General features: G+C 42.8%; 1 protein-coding gene and 1 long non-coding RNA gene across 3 annotated transcripts in view; one reads left to right on the plus strand and one right to left on the minus strand.

Moving 5' to 3' along the window:
• Positions 1 to 18,711, plus strand: part of Slc24a3 (solute carrier family 24 (sodium/potassium/calcium exchanger), member 3) — a 474,392-nt gene that overhangs the window by 102,676 nt on the left and 353,005 nt on the right. The window lies entirely within an intron of this gene.
• Gm52529 lies at positions 4,380 to 18,288 on the minus strand. The gene is made up of 3 exons (XR_003953927.1): positions 18,073 to 18,288; positions 5,329 to 5,490; positions 4,380 to 4,801 (listed from the first exon to the last, which is right to left on the minus strand). It is a non-coding gene; the product is annotated as a predicted gene, 52529 (long non-coding RNA).

The following is an 18,711-nucleotide window of genomic DNA, read 5'->3' on the forward strand; positions in this document are numbered from 1 at the left end:
AGTTTCTCACAGGCCTGGACCTTGTCAAGCAGGCTAGGCCAGCTGGCCAGTGAGCCTGGGAGACCCTGATCTGCTTCTGTAATAGGATTACAAGCTCATGCTATCACATACATACATATATACAATGTATTGTGGTTATATTCACTCCCGTTACTCTGTTGTATACCCTTCCTTTCCCTCCCAACCCCTCCTCCTGCCATCCAGTCCCTTAGTGGCTACATTTTTAGAGAGGAATGACATACTGCCTCTGGAAACCATTCAAACTTATTCCTTAGGAAGAGATTGCAGACACGCACGATTGCTGGAAACTGATTTTTATTTTTTGACTTAGGTTCTAGTGATTCTGCCCATCTGTTTGCAAGGCAAGCACTTTTCTTCCTGAACTGTCTCACTGGCCCTCAGATTCATTATTGAAACCCTGGAGTCCCAAATGGAAGGGAGCATGTCACGGTGGCTCTTGGAATGGGGTATTTTGCCCTGAATTAAAGTGGTCCTAGCTGGGTTTATTAATGTGCCAATGTGATTTTTTACATTGGAATGGGCCTGCCTCTGTTAGATCACTGTCGTAGAAGTGTTCTGTAGGAGTGCGAGACAGAGAGCTCTTGTTTCACCTTAGCTGAGAAAGGTCATACAGGGCCTGGTGCAATACAGCACATCTTTGATCTTAGCACTCAGGAGGGAGGTGCAGTCCAATCACTGTGAGTTCAAGACCAGCATGGTCTACATGGTGAACTCCAGGCCAGTTAAGGTTACATGGTGTGACTCTGTCTCAAAAGGTTGTGTGTGTGTGTGTGTGTGTGTGTATGTGTGTGTGTGTGTGTGCATGCCATTTAAGTGTAGAATTATCGACAGGTCACTCAGAGTAGGGACAGGTATAAAGGAGAATTTTAGAAAACTGTTCAGAGTCCTAGTTATATGGAAGCTTATATAAGACCATTTAACGTCTTTAGATTTTACATTTATGTGGTTGATTTAAATTAGCTGACTCATTTATACAAGCACACATACTTGCTCTAAAATAAATTCAAACCAAGCCACATAGAGCATAAAGCTAAACTCCTCCTCTGGTGGGGTGCACAGGGATGTCTCAGTGGGGAGAGTGGTTGCTGTTGAAACATGAAGATGTGAGTTCAGATTCCCAGAACTCATGCACACTCCTCCAGGCACAGCAGGACAAGCTGTAATCCCAACACTAGAGGTTGGAGACAGGCCGATCCCAGGGGCTCCCTAGCCAGTCAGTCTAGCCAAAAGAGTGAGCTTCGGGTTCCAAAAGAAGTCCTGTCTCAAAAAAATAAAGTAGGGAAGTGATGAAAGATCCCAATGTTAACCTCTGGTCTGCAGGAATTTCTGCATGGGAGAGAGAATCCTTACATGCATGTGTATGCACACACACACTGCATATTCACATACACACGTATACATGTGTATGCATGCATACACACACACATACATACATACACACACAAGATATGTGTGCATGTACACATGCACACACTTAAACACAATTCACAAACATACATGCATACACATATATAACACACACACACTCCTCCATTTACCCCACATTGCCTCCACCTGTGTTGCACAAATTACTGAGCCACTCTGACCAGGGTCCTGAGAGGGTGGAATTGCTGACCTTTCATGCATTCACAAGTTCTTGTGTGCACTATGTAAGACCAGTGGGGCATAGCTTACATTCACTGAATGTGTAAGTATAAAAACTTACACAATGTCTGGGAGCTTGTGCTTTTTGTTGTTTTGTTTTATTTTGTTTCGGTTGTCATTGTGATTTTGTTTCTGTATATCTATCTAGACTTTGTGTTACTAGAGATAGAGAAGGACCGTTGGGTTGAGTCTTAGAGTTTCTTTTGCTGTGATTAAACTCTTGGACTAAAATCAACTTGGGGAGGAAAAGGGGTTATCCCAATGTATAATTCTGTCAGGTCTGCGGGGCATGGTGGCGCACGCCTTTAATTCCAGCACTCGGAAGGCAGAGGCAGGCGGATTTCTGAGTTCGAGGCCAGCCTGGTCTACAAACTGAGTTCCAGGACAGCCAGGGCTATACAGAGAAGCCCTGTCTCAAAAAACCACCACCAACAACAACAACAAAAAAATTCTGTCAGGTCACATTCTATCACTGAGGGAAGTCAGGGCAGGGACTCGAGACAGGAACCTGGAGACAGGAACTGAAACAGGCCATGAAACAGAGGAGTGTTGCTTACTGGCTACTGATGCCTTGTTGGGCTCCCTTTCTTAGCACCTAGGGCCAGCAATCCATGGGTGATACCACTCACATCAATCATCAGTCAAAAAAATGCCCCACAAGCTTTCCCACAGGCCAATTAGTGGAGACATTTTTCAGTTGAGGGTCCGTTTGTTCCAAATGGCTCTAGCTTGTGTCAATATGACATCAAACTAGCCAGTAGAGGTTGCGAGTTTTATTTCAGCTCTCCAGTGAAGCTTGCGAATGACAGTATGGGCTTGTAGTCTTGGAGGCCTGGGCTCCACTTACCAGCTAGAGCCAATATAGGAGCATTGTGGGCTTTCTATGGTGAGAGGGACCTACAGCATGGTCTGGCTTCTTAAGGGGCCTGGACTGATATCTCATATGCACATGGAAAGGTCGTTCTTATTCACTATCCCTTCGTTTGCTGTCCTTTGTAGACAGTAGAGCTAGGACCCATGGGATGTAGACACACAAGAATGCCCCTCAACATTTTCATTTACTGTCTACTTTTAGTTATCTTTTTATGACCCTCCCTCTCTTCTTCATGGAAAAGTAAAACAGAGTGGAATAGGGTGTTCTGGGTGCTGAATATCCTCTTAGAGGCAGAATAAAATCAGAGTACCTTAAAGAGGGTAGTGGGTGAGTGACTGGCTCCTCCTATTTATGTACTGAGGTCTATGTACCTAAGTGACAATGAAGTATCGTCATTATCATCCTCATCAAAAGCAACTACCACCAAACAAAGCCAGGATCCAGCCTCCTGCTCCACCATTTCAGCTACAAGGCTTGACCTTGCCTCTCCTCTGTCCTTTTATTTTGTTTTTGTTCTTTTGTTTCTGATTTGTTTGTTTGTTTGTTTGTTTTGGAGGGTGGGAGTTGTTTAATTTGTTTTTGTTTTGTTAGTTTAACGAGTCAGATTTTAAGATGCAACCAGAGTATGTGTATCTTCAGTATTCAGTATTACACAGACAGGTGACAGCTTCTTGTTTCAGAAGAGGTTTGGCGGGCTGTGATGACACATGTGCTTTTTTGTGTTTGACCCTTTCTACCCTGCCTCCCCCCAACTGGGATGACATGTTTCCAGGTCAAGGGGGCAACAATGGCACACACCTGAGCTGAATTATAGACCTTCAGCTACTAGATATGGGACACATGCCTCTGATGTAACTCATAGGCCAGCCATTCTAGTAACTTAGCTCACATGTGTAGCCCCTAAGTGCTCCTTGCTGGTGGACAATAAAAGCTTTTCCTTTGGACAGTTTGTCTCCAGGTGCATCTGTGGCTTTGCTGTAATATCTGTGGCTGGCCGACCTGCTTCTTTGGAACAATAGTTTCAGATGAAGTATCGTTAAAAGTGCGATTGGCCTAAAGGTGTCTGTTTCTATTATAAAGCCTTCCCCGAGGTTCTGGATGCTTGAGTGACCTCACTCAGCAGTACAGGTCTCCTTGCCACTAGATAGAAAGGCGGTGCCCTGGAAGGTTCTTGGCTATGCAGTCATCTTGAAATCCCTGGCCTCCTGGGCATGCTGCCTGGCCTCCCAGTCCCCCAGGAAAAGAATGAGCAGAGGCTTGTCATAACACACCTTGGTGTCTACCATGCCTTGGCCTGCTGGTGTGTCTGGACAAGGGTGACTGATTGCAGGCTGGAGGCTTGATGTGTCAGAAGCGGAATTTACCGTGATGGCTGCAACATGCAGACAGGTGGTATCACCCTGTCATCTACAAATGCTCACCGCCAGTCTTGGCGTTCCAGCAAAGGCAACCTCAGAGGAAAGTGCAGAAGAAGAAATCCACTTTGATCTTACAGGTCACTGAGCCGGCAGGATGACAGCCAAATCTCTGCTTCTGGGACATCCCTCCTGTCCCAGTTCTCAGAGGCCACCTGCTCCAGTTACAAAGAAAGGGTCCTTTGGGTTGCTGTCCCCAGAACTACTTTAGCCTTGTCCCCACACCTGTTTCTAAATTCTCCACATGCTGTTAGTTTTCTCCCTACTAGGCAGGCTTGGTTGGTACTTCCCACCCAGATTAGGAACATTTAAATGGAGGTACGAAGGGAGCTGTGTAGCAGGCTGCTGTGCCCTCACAGTAGGTTTACCATGGGATGCTTTGGCGTAGAGCTGAAGCCTCAGATGGTGACTAAATTATTTAGAAGAGGATATTTATTTGAAAGGGTTTTTTTTTTCACTCAACACCAAGTAGGGATGGAATGTTCTGGAGAGAAACCATGCTATGCCAGGATCCCAGCACTGTAGTTCTGCAGTGAGTTTTATATCTGAGGACAAATCCTTCAAACTATGAGACCATGGAAACTTCTGGCAAAGGGAGGGAGTGGCCCTACTCATAGCCACTTCGTAGTGCCGGCCTCTGCATGCCTTGTATGTTTCCAAATACAGACGTACTGATGATCACCCTGCTCCATGTGTAGCCAGAGGCTCCGGGCAATGTTGTCACCTAGCCGGAGGCTCAGCCCTATTGCCAGTTCACACTTAGCTCAGCCAAAGGATACTAAGAAAGCAGTGGTGTCAGGGGTTTGCTGGAAAAGACAAGGCCACAGGTCCTACTTCTACGAGTTTGCTGGGGAGAGAAGGGAGAGAAAGGTGTGTCATCAAAGCCACAGGAAAGACAAGCAGGTCCATGGGATTGACAAGGGATGGGAAAGAAGACAGTTGGCCTACAGTCACATTTTACAGTCCCTGGGCTGTAAAACATCAGTGGCTGTTCCTCACAGGACCCAGTGCAGTGATCCATTTGACAGGACTGGGGTTTCCTATTTAATTTGAGCTACAGCTCATAAATCCATCAAATAAAAAAAATGCAATTTTTAAAATGTCTGGCAGCTCAAAAATTCTGAGATTAAGTTCAGAAGAGGGGAACTGTAAATCTACCAGAAGTCAAGTCATCTTGTGTCCCTCTGCCCCCAATAGAAGGGCAGAGAGTGGAGGCCGGGATGGCTGCCGATGGAGGAAGGTAGCCTGAGCTGAGGTAGCAGCGGCAGGGGAGAATATGAGAACAACATTAGGGCCTTTGCTAAGCAGGCAGATTCCAAGGGTCCCTTAGACTCTGGGCTTTGTTTGTGTATTTATTGTGTTTGCTGTTCTTACCTAACTGGTTTCCTTGATTTCCATGAGAGCTCCCACTGCGTTGATGTGCTCATATATGGATACCAGGATCCTCCTTCTGTTTCCATTTCTCCTTCATTGGTAAACCATGCTTTCATTTCTCTCCTGCTTCCCACGACGGCGCCCTGGTAACCTGCTGCAGCCCTAGAAAAGAGGTGAAGGGGAAAGAAAACTCAGGGCACAACAGCTGTAACATAGATTGTGGGTCACCCACACAATGCCTCCTCCTCACTCCCAGATGGTCAGACAAATCTGAGTCCCCAAGTGCGTGCCATGCTTGCCTTAAAAAGCTCCCTTAAACAGCTGACCAGGAAGATGGCCAGGATGTGTGCCCACCCTTTGAGCTGTAGACAGGTCTAGACTCCTTTAAGTGCTGTCTTTGGTTTCCTACCAATACCAACCTTGTCCAAATTGAGCTATTGTTTTGGGTGAATGCGCATGCCTTGGATTTGTAGTACTGCCCTATCCTGAGAAGCTTCAAGCCTTTTGTTTAAAAGGTGATTCAGTATCAGCTACATTCTGGGACATGTGGGTAGCAGATACTGGCCATGTCTTGCCTATGGTTCTTTGTTCTTACCTCTTTATTGCATTCTGGACAGGTGCCACCTGGTCCCATCTGTATTCTTTACTAAAAGGCTTTCTCCAGAGGCCAGAGTCTGTTTATCTCTCTGCTTTGCCATAGCAGCCCCTGAGATACCCTTCAGGAAGTAGTCTCTCTCCCCAGGTAGGGAAGTCTCAGGTATAAAGGACTCAACCCCTGGAGTCCTTCAGTAGAGTTAGGTTCCAGTCTCCCATGGTGGTAACCTGCTGTGTAGCACAATTTATTGACCAACTTTCTCTATCTTAATCCCTTCTTCCTCACACCACCTTTTGAAGAATATAGTTGCATTATATATTTGCCCCAGTGTGTCTTTTCAGTGGGCCAGTGTGGAAGGAATTAACTATGATGAACAGATGTCATTAGAGAAAGGCTGGTGGCTGGAGAAACACTGGCACTTTGGCTGCAGAAGCCACATCATGTCCTCATCTCTGCAAGGGATGTTTGCGTCATTTCCATTAATTAATTAATTAAGCACTCCATTAGTGTAATACCTATTTCCCAAGGTCTGTTGTATTAGCATCAGGTGTGGGGTCAAGAGTAAGAGACACCAACCTTCCTCTCTTTGAAGACCCTTTCCCTCCCCAGCTCCATCTGGGTGCACTAGATTCTTGTGGGATCCCGTGGATGGACAGATAGATATGTGGAAAGGAGTCACAGATGTGCAACCCAGACAGGTGACTGAGAAAAGAACAGAAGGTTGAAGGGATGCCTTTCATGTCTCAGAGAGGCCACTCATGTCTATGTCCCAGAGTTCTACCTTAGGGCCATTCACCTCCAACAACCTACCTACAAAGGGAGCAAAGTATTCCATCTACCTTCATGTGGAAAGGATGGATTCATTCAGGCCAAATGATGGATTTTGTCCTTCTTTAGACCCATTCTCCAGTAGTTCATTCCCGCTTTGCAGGGACTGTCTAGACCTCAGAGAGAGGGACCTGGTCTTAGGAGTATGGGAACCTCCCTAAAACATATGTCAGCTCATTTTCTTTGGTTTGTTGGAATATTAGCCTCATCCTGCCACTTCCTTCCCTAGCCATTACAATTCATTTTGAAGGTAACACTAAAGTACCATGGATTTTCCTGTCTCATGAACATGTAGGGGAGAACAGTAGTCAGAACAGGCCAATTCATTCATATTCTCTCTCTCTCTCTCTCTCTCTCTCTCTCTCTCTCTCTCTCTCTCTGTGTGTGTGTGTGTGTGTGTGTGTGTGTGTGTGTGTATTCTTTAAAGTGTGTCCTGGGGCTGGAGAGATGACTCTATTAATGAAGTACTCGCTTCCTAAGCATAAGGGCCTGACTGTATTTCCAGTTCTTACATAAAAAGCCAGGCATAGCAGTATATGACTGTTACCCCAGGGATGGGAAGGCAGAAATAAAAGGAACTCTGAAGCTTGCTGGCCAGGCAGTCTAGCTTAGCCTGTGAGCTCCAGGTTCTGTGTGAGGCTCTGACTGTAAATATATAAACATAAAATGGAGAGGGGTTGAGGAAGTCACCCAATATTGACCTCAGGCTTACACACATCCATGCACTCCCAGTGCGCGCGCGCGCGCGCGCGCACACACACACACACACACACACACACTAGGCGGGGGGAGGGAGGAGAGAGAATCCCCCCAAGCATTTTCCATCAGAACTGGCTCATAAATAAACCAGAACCTCAGGTGTCTTACTGTTCCAAGGCCCTGCCCTTGAAACTTGGGTGTGACTCAAAGACAGTACAGTCTGTGCCCTACCTTCTCAGTTCCTGTGCTCACTCATATTCATGTAGACAGCCCTGTCTCAGCACAGACCCTCTCAGTAGAGTCTTTTAGATGCACTCGCTAGTACCCTTTGCATGTATGGCTCTGGGCGACACATAGGGGTGCAGAGATAAATAGCCTCCTTGCCCTGAAGAACAGGGTTTTAGAAGACATGGTTCTGTTTAAAGTGTCTAGCAACAACAGAGCACAAGCATGGGCAACTTGAAACTGTCCTAGATGGGGGGGAACAAGATGATGGGGGGACTCATGGGGAGGTGGAGCTTCGGAGCAGGGAAGCAAAGTAGGAAGTGATAGGGGGGCGGTGTCAGAGGAAAGCTGTTCACCGAATGGTACAGCTTAGGTCAGTATTTGAACAAGCGGTAAGTCCACTGGTGTACATGTGTCCTGTTGACTATGGGGTTATGGGATAGTCACACCTTCTGCTCATCAGCTTCTCCCTGTACTAGGGCGAGATCACCAGAGCTCTTATGGACTCTCAGAATTCAGAGGAATTCTGGACCAGTGTCTCATTTGGATTACTGCAACACAGATCAAAATGGGGCCCATACAGCTTGCTCACCTATAGTTATGTCTATTTAAATCTGTTGGACATCAAGGCTGCATTTGGAGCCAAGTGTGCTTAAATAAAAGCTGGGCCAAAGGAACGCTTATGCCCTGTGTCCTGCATGACAGACATCTTGTATATTTGTTTCTGTTGAGCACAGACAGGGCCAAGCTCCATCGTTTGGAGAATTGGTGTGCATGAGGCATGTGTTTCTGTTTCCATAAAAATATGGTAATTTGCTAACATCATAAAGGTCGAGTTATGAAATTAACATGAGAGGATGCCTGAGTGAAACTTAAAGGATTATTTCTACCTCATTTAGGAGATTGTTGCTGAGCTGTTATTCCAGAGCTCTTGGGTTTAAGCACCGACTCATTTTTCTAGGACAGATGTTGTCCATTGCTTGTTTCATTCTATGGTCATTATACCTTTAGGAGGCTGACCTTTTGTGACCTTTTGTGACCTTTTGATAGGGTGTATTTCTGTCTTAGTGTCAACATCTTATACAGGAGTTTATCACATTTTCTTCATCTTTCTGTGTCCATACTTTGTGTTGCATATACATAGGCATGACATTATACCATATATTATTACTATATAAGCAAGTGTATGATGATACATGTATATGTATTTTACATATCATTATGTGTATATTACATTTATTTTATTATACTTGAAAGTACATTGCAGATAGGTGTCATGAACCATATTTAACTTTATTTAAAAGTCCACTGAGGATAGAGATTATGACCCTTTGCTTGGCAACATTTTAACCTATGAGCAGAGTACATGATAACGTAAGAAAATGTCACAATCATACTGAGCTTTCAGCCTTCTCATTAGAGAAACAGCAGCTGGTTTAGACTGTGGCTAATATAGACTCACAATTGGCCAAAGTACAGAGAACAGCTGACTGTGGAATCTCCATCCCTATCCATATATCACACAGCTTCTATATCACACAGCTTTCCTAGTGCTCAGGAAACATTGTAGAAAGGGGGATGGAAAAGACAGAAGAGCTTGAGGTTGGAGAGGAGCTCTGTGAAACAGTGTCCTTTGGATGTTTCCTGGTCAATGCACTCATGAGTTCTCTGCAGCGTGGTCACATGTACATGACTGGGCTGCTCAGCATTTATTATGGAAGAGGGAAGGGTTTATGAAGTTATACCCCTCCCTAAGTAACTAGTGACAGTTGACAGTGCCTAGGGGCAGGGCTGTCACTTTCCTCAGTGGTATAGAAACTGACAGTTCCCATCCTTAGTAAATAACCTCCCATCCATGCTCATGAACACAACTCGTTAAACTCGCCATGTCACACACATACAAAAACTGTGAGCATAGAAGCAAACCTTGTTGGGAAAAAGGGTTTAGGGGGTAAAAGAGAGTTGAAGCAGGATAATGGGGGTGGAAAGGCCTAAAACTCATTGTACCCCTGTATCAGGTTGCCAAAGGGTAAATAATTAATTAATTTAAAGTAGAATGAAAACCATTATTTTGTATGCTAACTAATTAATAAAACATGTTTTTATTAACAAACATACATAAAAACATACATATTAAGAAAACAAAATTAATAAAATATCAGCCTGATCTCCCAGGAACATTCCTAAGTACCAACATTATCACACTAAGGAAAGGGATGGTTATCTTGAAGTTTCATACAGAAATATCAGTTCCATGTCAACTTGAGACCTGAGTGTTGGAAGCAGGAGGAATAGTTACTAACTTATCAAGTGGACACTGACTATGTAGTGAGCACCGTTGTTGGTGTTGAGGAAGCAAGGAATAGGACAAATAGGAAAATAAGTGAAGGAAAGAAAAGACATTTAAGGAATGCCATTCTTGAAAAAAATTCTTGAAAGTTTAAAAGCCACTTGTACTTATATGCAGGCTTGGAAATCAATACAGATTGTCTAAAATGACCTAACTCCTTAGGGTTACAAGAGATTGGCTGTATTCAAATGTGTTTATAGCAATTAAAAATATATGCCAAAGGTAAAAACTCAATGTGTTAAATAAATGAAGTTCTGTTTTCTGGTCAGTGTTAATGTCAATAATATCTTATATGTGCCCTGTTCATATTCCTTCCAACTGTCTCCAAAGCCGTTCTTAGATGTGTTTTTCAAGGCAGAGTCCACTCAGGAGTCCCACACTGCTTTCTTACGTGTTGGGACAGCAAGCTTTTTCCTTCTCTTCCATATCAGTGATATTTTGACAAATCCAGACCCGATTATGGGTAGAATGCTAAGCTCTGACTGTCGCGTGACTCCACCCTATTAATGCAGGTTGAACATTTTTATAAGACATATGCCCCATCAGGGTCATATGTCACCAGGATTTTCTACCAGCTTGGACACTTGGTCAGGGTACCTTTACAGATTGGTTAATTTGCTGTCTTATTGTCCTGCTTCTCAGTGACCTTTGTCCCATTATTTAGTACCCTTGGGTCATACTCATCTCTGTCAGTTATTATATCAATGTAAACAGTGGTATTCATATTCAGTCAGTGTTGGCATTTAGTCTAGGCTCCACCTCACAGTTACCTAGCCACAGCCAGGTATGCCTGACTCACTATAAGAGGGGCTGCTTGTCCCCTTCTCTCTCTCTTGCTCTCTTGTTCTATCCTTTTCTTTTCTCTCTCTCTCTATTTCCCTCCCCTCTCTCTCCATATGCTCATGACTGGCTTCTCTCTCTCTCTCTCTCTCTCTCTCTCTCTCTGTGTGTGTGTGTGTGTGTGTGTGTGTGTGTGTGTGTGTGTGTGTGTCCTTCCTCAACTCCCCTCCCCATGCCCTGAATAAACTCTGTTCTACACTATACCATCCATGTGGCTGGTCCTTCAGGAGGAAGGGTTTCCTCAGCATGGGCCCGTGGAGTCACCCCCTTCCCCCACACCTGACTACACATCCACCAAACATACTCCTTCTCTCCCTTTATCTTTTTTATAAAACTCAATCGTCAGTTCTATACTAGCTGGTATTCTTCTTCTCTATAGAACTTTTCCCATTTAAGTATCACTGCAGGTCCTGAAATCTTCCTTATTAACCTCTCCTTCCCAAAATCCATTGTCATCATTGTTCTTTAAGAGCTCAGATTGTGTCAGTTTGGCTCATGTGATGTGAGCCCATCATGATGGCATGCTCCTATTGCTCTTCCCAGTCACCCCATCTTGTCTTTTCCTTCTAGGGGTATTTTTGACTCTCAGTGATCTGGAATTTTCTCCTGCATTCTGGACTTCACCAGTTCTGTGAGATCTACTTAGAGTGTGACAATTTTGTTGTTGCTATCACTGTGTATTATTCTTCTATATTCTTTGTGTCTACTGGGAACAGTCAGGAGGTGCCATCCACGCATCACCTGGATGCAGCCTTAAGCTCACAGAACACTGTAGCTGTGTTAAGCTCTTCTTCTTTAAGCTGGCTGGGATTAGCTCTCCTTGTCAGCTAGAGCTGATGAAAGAGCACAGATGTGGGCAAAAAGGAACCCGCTTTGGGTGACCAAGTTCTCCTTTAAGGATAAATACAATCCTCTTTCTTCTTTAAGCTTTTCTAGTATCGAGCAAGGAGATTTATAAGCAGAATGACCCAGAGTAGAGTTTAACTGTATATGATAACTGGGGTTAAAGTGCAACAGGATTACTAACACAGAAGCTTTGGGAAAGACCAGCCTGGAAGGGGAGATTTTCCTAGGACCAAGACACTTAGCGGTTGAGTTCTTTCTGGCAGAGTTTGTCATGTTGTTTTTATTCGATTATAATTACACTTTTAGAGCCAATGAAATAAGGCCATGTGGAGATGACATGGAGGTCCCTGAACATTCAGACCACTTTGTAATGTGAAACCTGCTTGTCTGCAGCCTGCTGCCTGTAATGCCTTCACCACGAATCTCACCTGGAGGTGAATAGGGGATAAAGGAACTCTGCTATAATTTTTACAGTGAGTGGCACCTTCTGTCACGGAAGTGCTAGAAATTACACCCAAGAGGTTAATGAAGTGCTACCCCTTTGTCTGTCAAGGTAGCTGAAGAATTGTTCCCTTAAAACTCTGCTTCCTTTAAATAAGTTTTTGGTGTAGCTCTGCACGACATTTAGATGACATTAGTATCAACACCATCATTGGCATTTTAAAAATCTACTGAGTTAATAATATTTACTTCCTGGCCTGTCATAACCTGGAAGAGTATCTGTCTAGGTCATTGAGAGACAAACCAGGCCACATATAAAGAGCTCTAAGCATAATGCGGGCAATAGAACAAGAATCCAGAGACACTGGCATGGGACCTGTGAACTAGTGTGACTTTGGAATGCTTCATAATGAAAAATGTTCTTCGCAAGCCATTAAGTATTCCTCTTATTTCAGTCAGTTGAGATCTCTAGACTGTCTTCTGTAGTCTATGGACAGATGTCTATAAATGGACATCTGAGAGAGAACCTGACTGGATAAAACAGGAGGAATTATCCCAAATGCCACACATCTTGATGCTTAAAATCCACTCACATACCCATGAAGTCATTTGAACTTCGGTATATTTCTTACCCATAGAGAGATGGGGCCATAGATATGTCTCTTGTCTAAATTATAAGCTTGTTGGCATTTATTGTGAACCGACTACTACCCCAATTAGTGAACAAGAAATTCTGTCTTTAAGAAAGGTCATTTCCTAGAGGTGTTCACTAAAAGATATGACACCACCACCACCACCACGGGCCCTGGTCCATGCAATTTGGTGCTCTGGCCAGGACTGAACTGGTCTCTGTGTTCTCAGGACTCTACAACATGATGCTTTCACATCTATACTCATTAACAGAGTCATAGAAAGTCAAATTGTTGATTAGGGAATGTGATTTTCTCAAACTATGACTATAGAATACCCAATTAAGCTGCTAAATGGAAAAGCCAAGAACCCGATAGTTTCTCAAGGAATTTAATGTAATATGATGTTTGGATTAATATTGTGACACCTGCCATCCTTGGGAAATCCCTCAGACTGGTACAGGTTAATCCTGGTGGAATCTTCAGTTTGCAGTCTTAACTCTGGAAGCTGATATTCAATAATACAGTTTTCCTGCAATGGCAGCTTGGAGGTGAAGGGAAGGTGGAGATTTTTTTTTTTTCATGAGGTGACATCATCTCATTCTTACTCATGCTGATCATTTTTTTCTGCATTCCTAAAATACTCTGGGTGGCCTTGAGGTCAGAATGGGGTCATTCCACAAAGAGATGAAATCTAGATTACAACTCTGAGAGCTGACACAAGTGAGCAACCCCAGGCTGAGTCAGAATGGATGGCAGTTGCCTTCAGTGTCCTCTGCCCTCCTGATCATTCCCATGGGAGAAGAGGCAGCTACCGAGGCTGTAGGCCTGCATTTCCTTCTGAGTGTATTATTGTTAGCACATAATTCTTCCTTCATCTAAACTCTAGGAAGCGTGGTGGGAAGCTTAAAAAGAGGAGAGTTTCATGAAGAAGCTATTTACCATGATTAGAAGTGGGAGAGAATTGAGAGATTTACATAACCAGAAGATTATTACCAGGACCATGGTGTCTACAGGAGTAAAGGAAGGGTATGAGACACAACATGTTGAGAGCTGCTCATATCAGGCACCTGAGAGGAGTGGTCAGCTGGAAAAGAACCAGCAAGAGTCCCCTGCCTGCTCATTTCTGCTACTTTTTGATCTGCCATTCACCTAGTCCTCAAAGGATGAGGGGTCCAGGCTAGGCATCTTGTGGCACAGAGAAGAGGAAGAGATCAGGAGGGACAAAGGAAGAATTTATAACATGTTCTGCCCCATGTCTTTCTTTTTTCTTTAAAAAAGTATAGAACAAGGCTTGCTTCCTTTGGCTTACAGAAAGAGATTCTTTGTTTTAAAGAAAAAGGAAAATAATTTTGCAAATAATTAAGTACAGTTTAGAAATTCATTAAAACAAGATTTTGTGCCAGAAAGAGATATGATCTAGCCCTTACAGAGGATTGGTGTTCCCCACACTTATTTTGATTTATGCATCTGTATTTATTTAATTTTATCTGAATTCTCATTAGTATTTAACTACCAAGTCTTGGATTGTTTTGCTATATTCTCTTTCACACAGTGGGAGGAGCATTTTTAGAGCTCTCTGCTGTTGTGATTGGCAGAATGTTGGACTAATGAGAAAACCATGAGCTTGCCAGATGTTAACATGGTCTTTGTAGACTCTGTCCATTAGTAGTACATGGCAGGATTTAGTTATTGTTGGAACACCCAATAGCTACATCCATTCTTTTTCCAAACAAGTCATTGAGGAAAAGACCCATGCTTAAGTCCCCCAGGTGAAGATGGTTGTGACAAGCACATAAGATGACATTGATATACACCACATAGCTTGTTACCTATGAACACTACAGTGGGATAAATAAGAAAAGATCAGTGTTTTGCCATTGTAATGTTTTAAATGAGAAAAATCCTTCATAAGTTCATACATTTGAATACTTGGCCCTCAAGTGTTTAGGGAGGTTATGGAACTCTTAGGACATAGAATCTTGCTAGAGAAAGTGCATCAGTAGCAGATTTGATCATTTACAGCCTTGTCCCACTTCCTGCTCACTTACTCTACTTCCTGTGTGTGGTTGAGATGTGAGCTCACAGCTTCCAGGTCTTATCACCATGCCTGCTTGTTCCCATACCTTCTCCACCATTATGGACTTTAGCACTCAGAAATTCATAGCCCAAATAAACTTTCTTCTTGGTCATGATATTTTATCACAACAACATAAAAAGTGACTCATAACTAATCTTTACCCTTTCTTTTGAGTCTTGATGTAAACATAGTGTATCACTTTGGAATTAAGTGGAGTCCTTTATTCCCTCATTCCAAGTAAAGCTCACACAGGACAAATTGTCTGACTGTCTACTTATTTGTCTGCTCTGAACACAGCAACATATCAAGACCTATTGCATTTTCAGCTCACCATCTCTAGTTCTAATATGTTCAGTTCCAAATGTGTTTATGTGTCATTTTGTACACTTTTTATGGGATTTTGTACAAATATATTCATTCACTCATTGACTTGTGCAGTCACTTCAGACCACTCATTGCATCTTCTGTGACAATAGGGAAAGGAACAAAAGTAGAGTCCCTCTATCCAGGCTAAAAGAAGGTGAAAAAAGACAAATAATGAGAAATAGAGTTATTTGGACAATAAACAGAAAGGGTGTTAGAAAAACATGGATAGTATGGGGAAGGGGAGTTAACAAGGACAGAGATGCATAGTAAAACTTCGTGAGAAGGTGGCATTTGAACAACTTCAAATTGGGGAAGAGATGAAGGACAAATCCAAAAGCAATATCTAAGCAATGGTACGAAGGGATGTCAGAGCAAGATGCCAAAGAGAAGGGAGCATGGTAGATCTGCATGTGATGCAGTACAGAGGTTGCTGAGATGGAATAAGAGAATAGGAAAGAAGGCAAAGGGATGGAATAAGCAGACCTTGAAGTCAACTAGAGTTCTCTTACTATCACTAAAGAATATAGAGATTCATTCTTTCTTTCTTTCTTTCTTTCTTTCTTTCTTTCTTTCTTTCTTTCTTTGTTTCTCTCTCTCTCTCTCTTTTTCTTTTCTACTTTTAAATTTTTTGTATTCACTTTACATCCTGATTACTGTCCCCCTCCCACAGTCCTTCCCCCACCCCTTCCCCTTCTCCTCTGAGAGAATGGAGGCCACCCCTGGATATCCCCCTACCCTACAGGGATAGGTACTTCTCCCACAAGGCCAGGCAAGACAGCCAAGTTAGAACCTTTTTTTTTTTTTAAACCTCAAGAAGTGACATGACTAGGTTAGGGTTTCTAAAGTGTTAACTAGAATGCTAGATTGTTAAAATACAAAGGGCAAGTGGAAAGTTTAAGATACTGTTAAGTCATGGCTCACAATGGGCTAAGCACGACAAGGGAGAGCATGACAGGACATTGCATTCTAGGTGCAATATGAAGCTATGACAACATCCTGAAAAAAAATGGGCATCAGTGAGAAGTTCTTAGGGCAGTCACAGGTTCTTGACTTGAGTGGGTGGAAGAAAGGCTGAGAAGACTGGTGTAAAGTAAGCTCTGCAGGGAGATCAGCTGTCTGTTTTGAGGTTATGTTCTAAAAGTTCATGGAGGTTGAGGCAATAAAAGTCAGATGATTATTAGAAATGTTCATCTGGTGTGAGATCATGTCAGACAACAGGTCAGAGCTGAAAATGGAAGAGGAGACTGGCAGAAATTGGCCCTTACAGATATGGAGAGTGTGGACAGGGATCGGTCCAGGACTTAGCCCAGGTACTACAGAGAGTCAATCAAAGTAATGAAGAAGAGCCAGAAATGTGATCCTGGAATCTGGCTACCTAGGCAGGGAGTGAACAGGCTGCAGAGTGCTAACTGCTGACCTATCAGGTGACTAGAGCCCATTAACAAAATGGATGAGAACATAATGTGGTACTGATCAAAGCAAAATATAGATTAACTGGTTACAGAAAAGGATTCCAGAAAAGCTGGAGACAGATCAGATAAGTAACTCTTAGCAAAAGTTTTGTACAAATTAATATAGCACAGTAGTGCCCACAAGTGGGAAAATGACTTGTTTTACTTGTTTAGCGAACATGGAATGTGTCTACTCTAATGGATGAATGATCTTTGTGCCCCAGAAAAATGTAATCATTTGTCTTTTTATTAACTGATACCAATTCTACAAATGTGTCTTTCTTTTCATCAATAGACACTGATAATCATTATTCCTATAGCTTACTAGGCATGTAGAAGCCACTCCATAGCTCACCACATAAATTTTCATTTACCTTAAGCCATAAAATTAATTGTTACAGCCTGTCTTACAGATATGAAGATGATCTCATGCTTGTTTAACCTGTAGGGAAATAAGATGGGCCTTGAAACTTTTAGGAAAACTATAACATTACTCCACCTGCATTTTTGTTCTCCTTCATAGATAAAAACCCAGATCAATTAGTTTGTGGTTAAAATCCTGCTTATTGGTCCTGTGCTTGCTGCTGGCTTTATCTGGTCTAATTAACACACAGTGAGTTCAGTGCTGTTACCCATGATAGTTCAGGGTTGTAAGATTTGACCTTGACAGTAGTATAACACCGCCCCAGCACCTGAGACCCTTGGTATTTCGAAATTCAAGTGGGACAGCCACAGTTACATGAAGATTATTAACAAAAAAAAATCACTGCCATTTTATTCCCCATTTGAGTCTTATGTTTGGCTGTACTAATGCACCCTTCCACTACCACCAGGTTCCTCAAACAAGGGTCTCTGAAGCACATTTGGATGGTGGTTTAAATGACCCCAGATGTGTGAGGTTTGAGGGGAAGGTATTGAAGAGTCCCGTGGGAAAAGTCAGGAATTGTTAATTAGAGAGGGAAGTCAGAAGAAAGTTTTGAAAAAGGATATACTTTTGCGTGAGAATTCGGATTTTGTTGAGCAAATAAAATGTTACTGATGAGACTTGCTATGTTTTTTTGCAGCAAAACTCTTGGATGTGACTGGACACCAGACACGGTGTTAATTTATAAAAATGGAAAGGAAGAAGTACTAATATGATTATTGCTTAGTATTTTGTCATATTCAGTGGTAGCTAATTAACCTTCAATGCATGTGGCTTTGATGCTTGGGTAGGGAGCATGTGCTATCACACTGCCTGAAACCATCTACAGTGAAACAACACACCCCATGAATCATATTCTAAAAGCAAAAGGAGGCCAAGAGAGTGCCTCTAAAGAGTAAACAAACTTGATGCCACTAACGTTTTCAGTAATGAGTGTCAAACCAACCCCACAAATACACTGCAAACTTACCAAATCACATGCTTTTGGTGGTTGAATTCTGTGGGATGGGAACCATATCTGAACAAAAAGGTAGTGAGAGAAATGGGCAGATAGACCTGACCATGAAGAAACTGGGTTTCAGAAGTCACACAGGAAACAAGGGAAATGAGCAGCCCTGCCCTCCATGGCTGGGCTCCATTTATTCTAATGACTTGCTATTGGCTAAAGGGCCTGAGAGCTGGACTGTGGGAATTGCTTTCAGAGCCCGGGACATGTTCTTTTCAGTATTCTCAATGGAGGCCAGATGTCACTGAAGAGTGGCTTGATTTTTGGAAACAGCTAAATGTTCTAAAAGTAGAACTGGCAATTAAGCAAATGATCAAGCTGAGAAATATCAACACAGTAAAAAAATAAAATAAAATAAAAACGGACAAGAGTGCTGCAAAGCTCAGAAAATATAGAAAGTATATACACCCAGTAAGACAGTTAAAGGCATACCTTTTTTTCTGAGATCTTAAATGCTAATTCCACAAATGGTGGTCATTTTTACCAGTGATATTAACTAGGTCTCAGACAGCAGCATTCAGTGCCAAGATAAATGTGACTGTCTTACTGACATAATTGTCTTAGTTAGGTTCCCTCAGAACTAACCCAAGTTGAGCCAGTAAG

This window comes from Mus musculus, chromosome 2, assembly GCF_000001635.26.
Source record: "Mus musculus strain C57BL/6J chromosome 2, GRCm38.p6 C57BL/6J".
In the NCBI taxonomy this organism is placed as follows: Eukaryota; Metazoa; Chordata; class Mammalia; order Rodentia; family Muridae; genus Mus; species Mus musculus.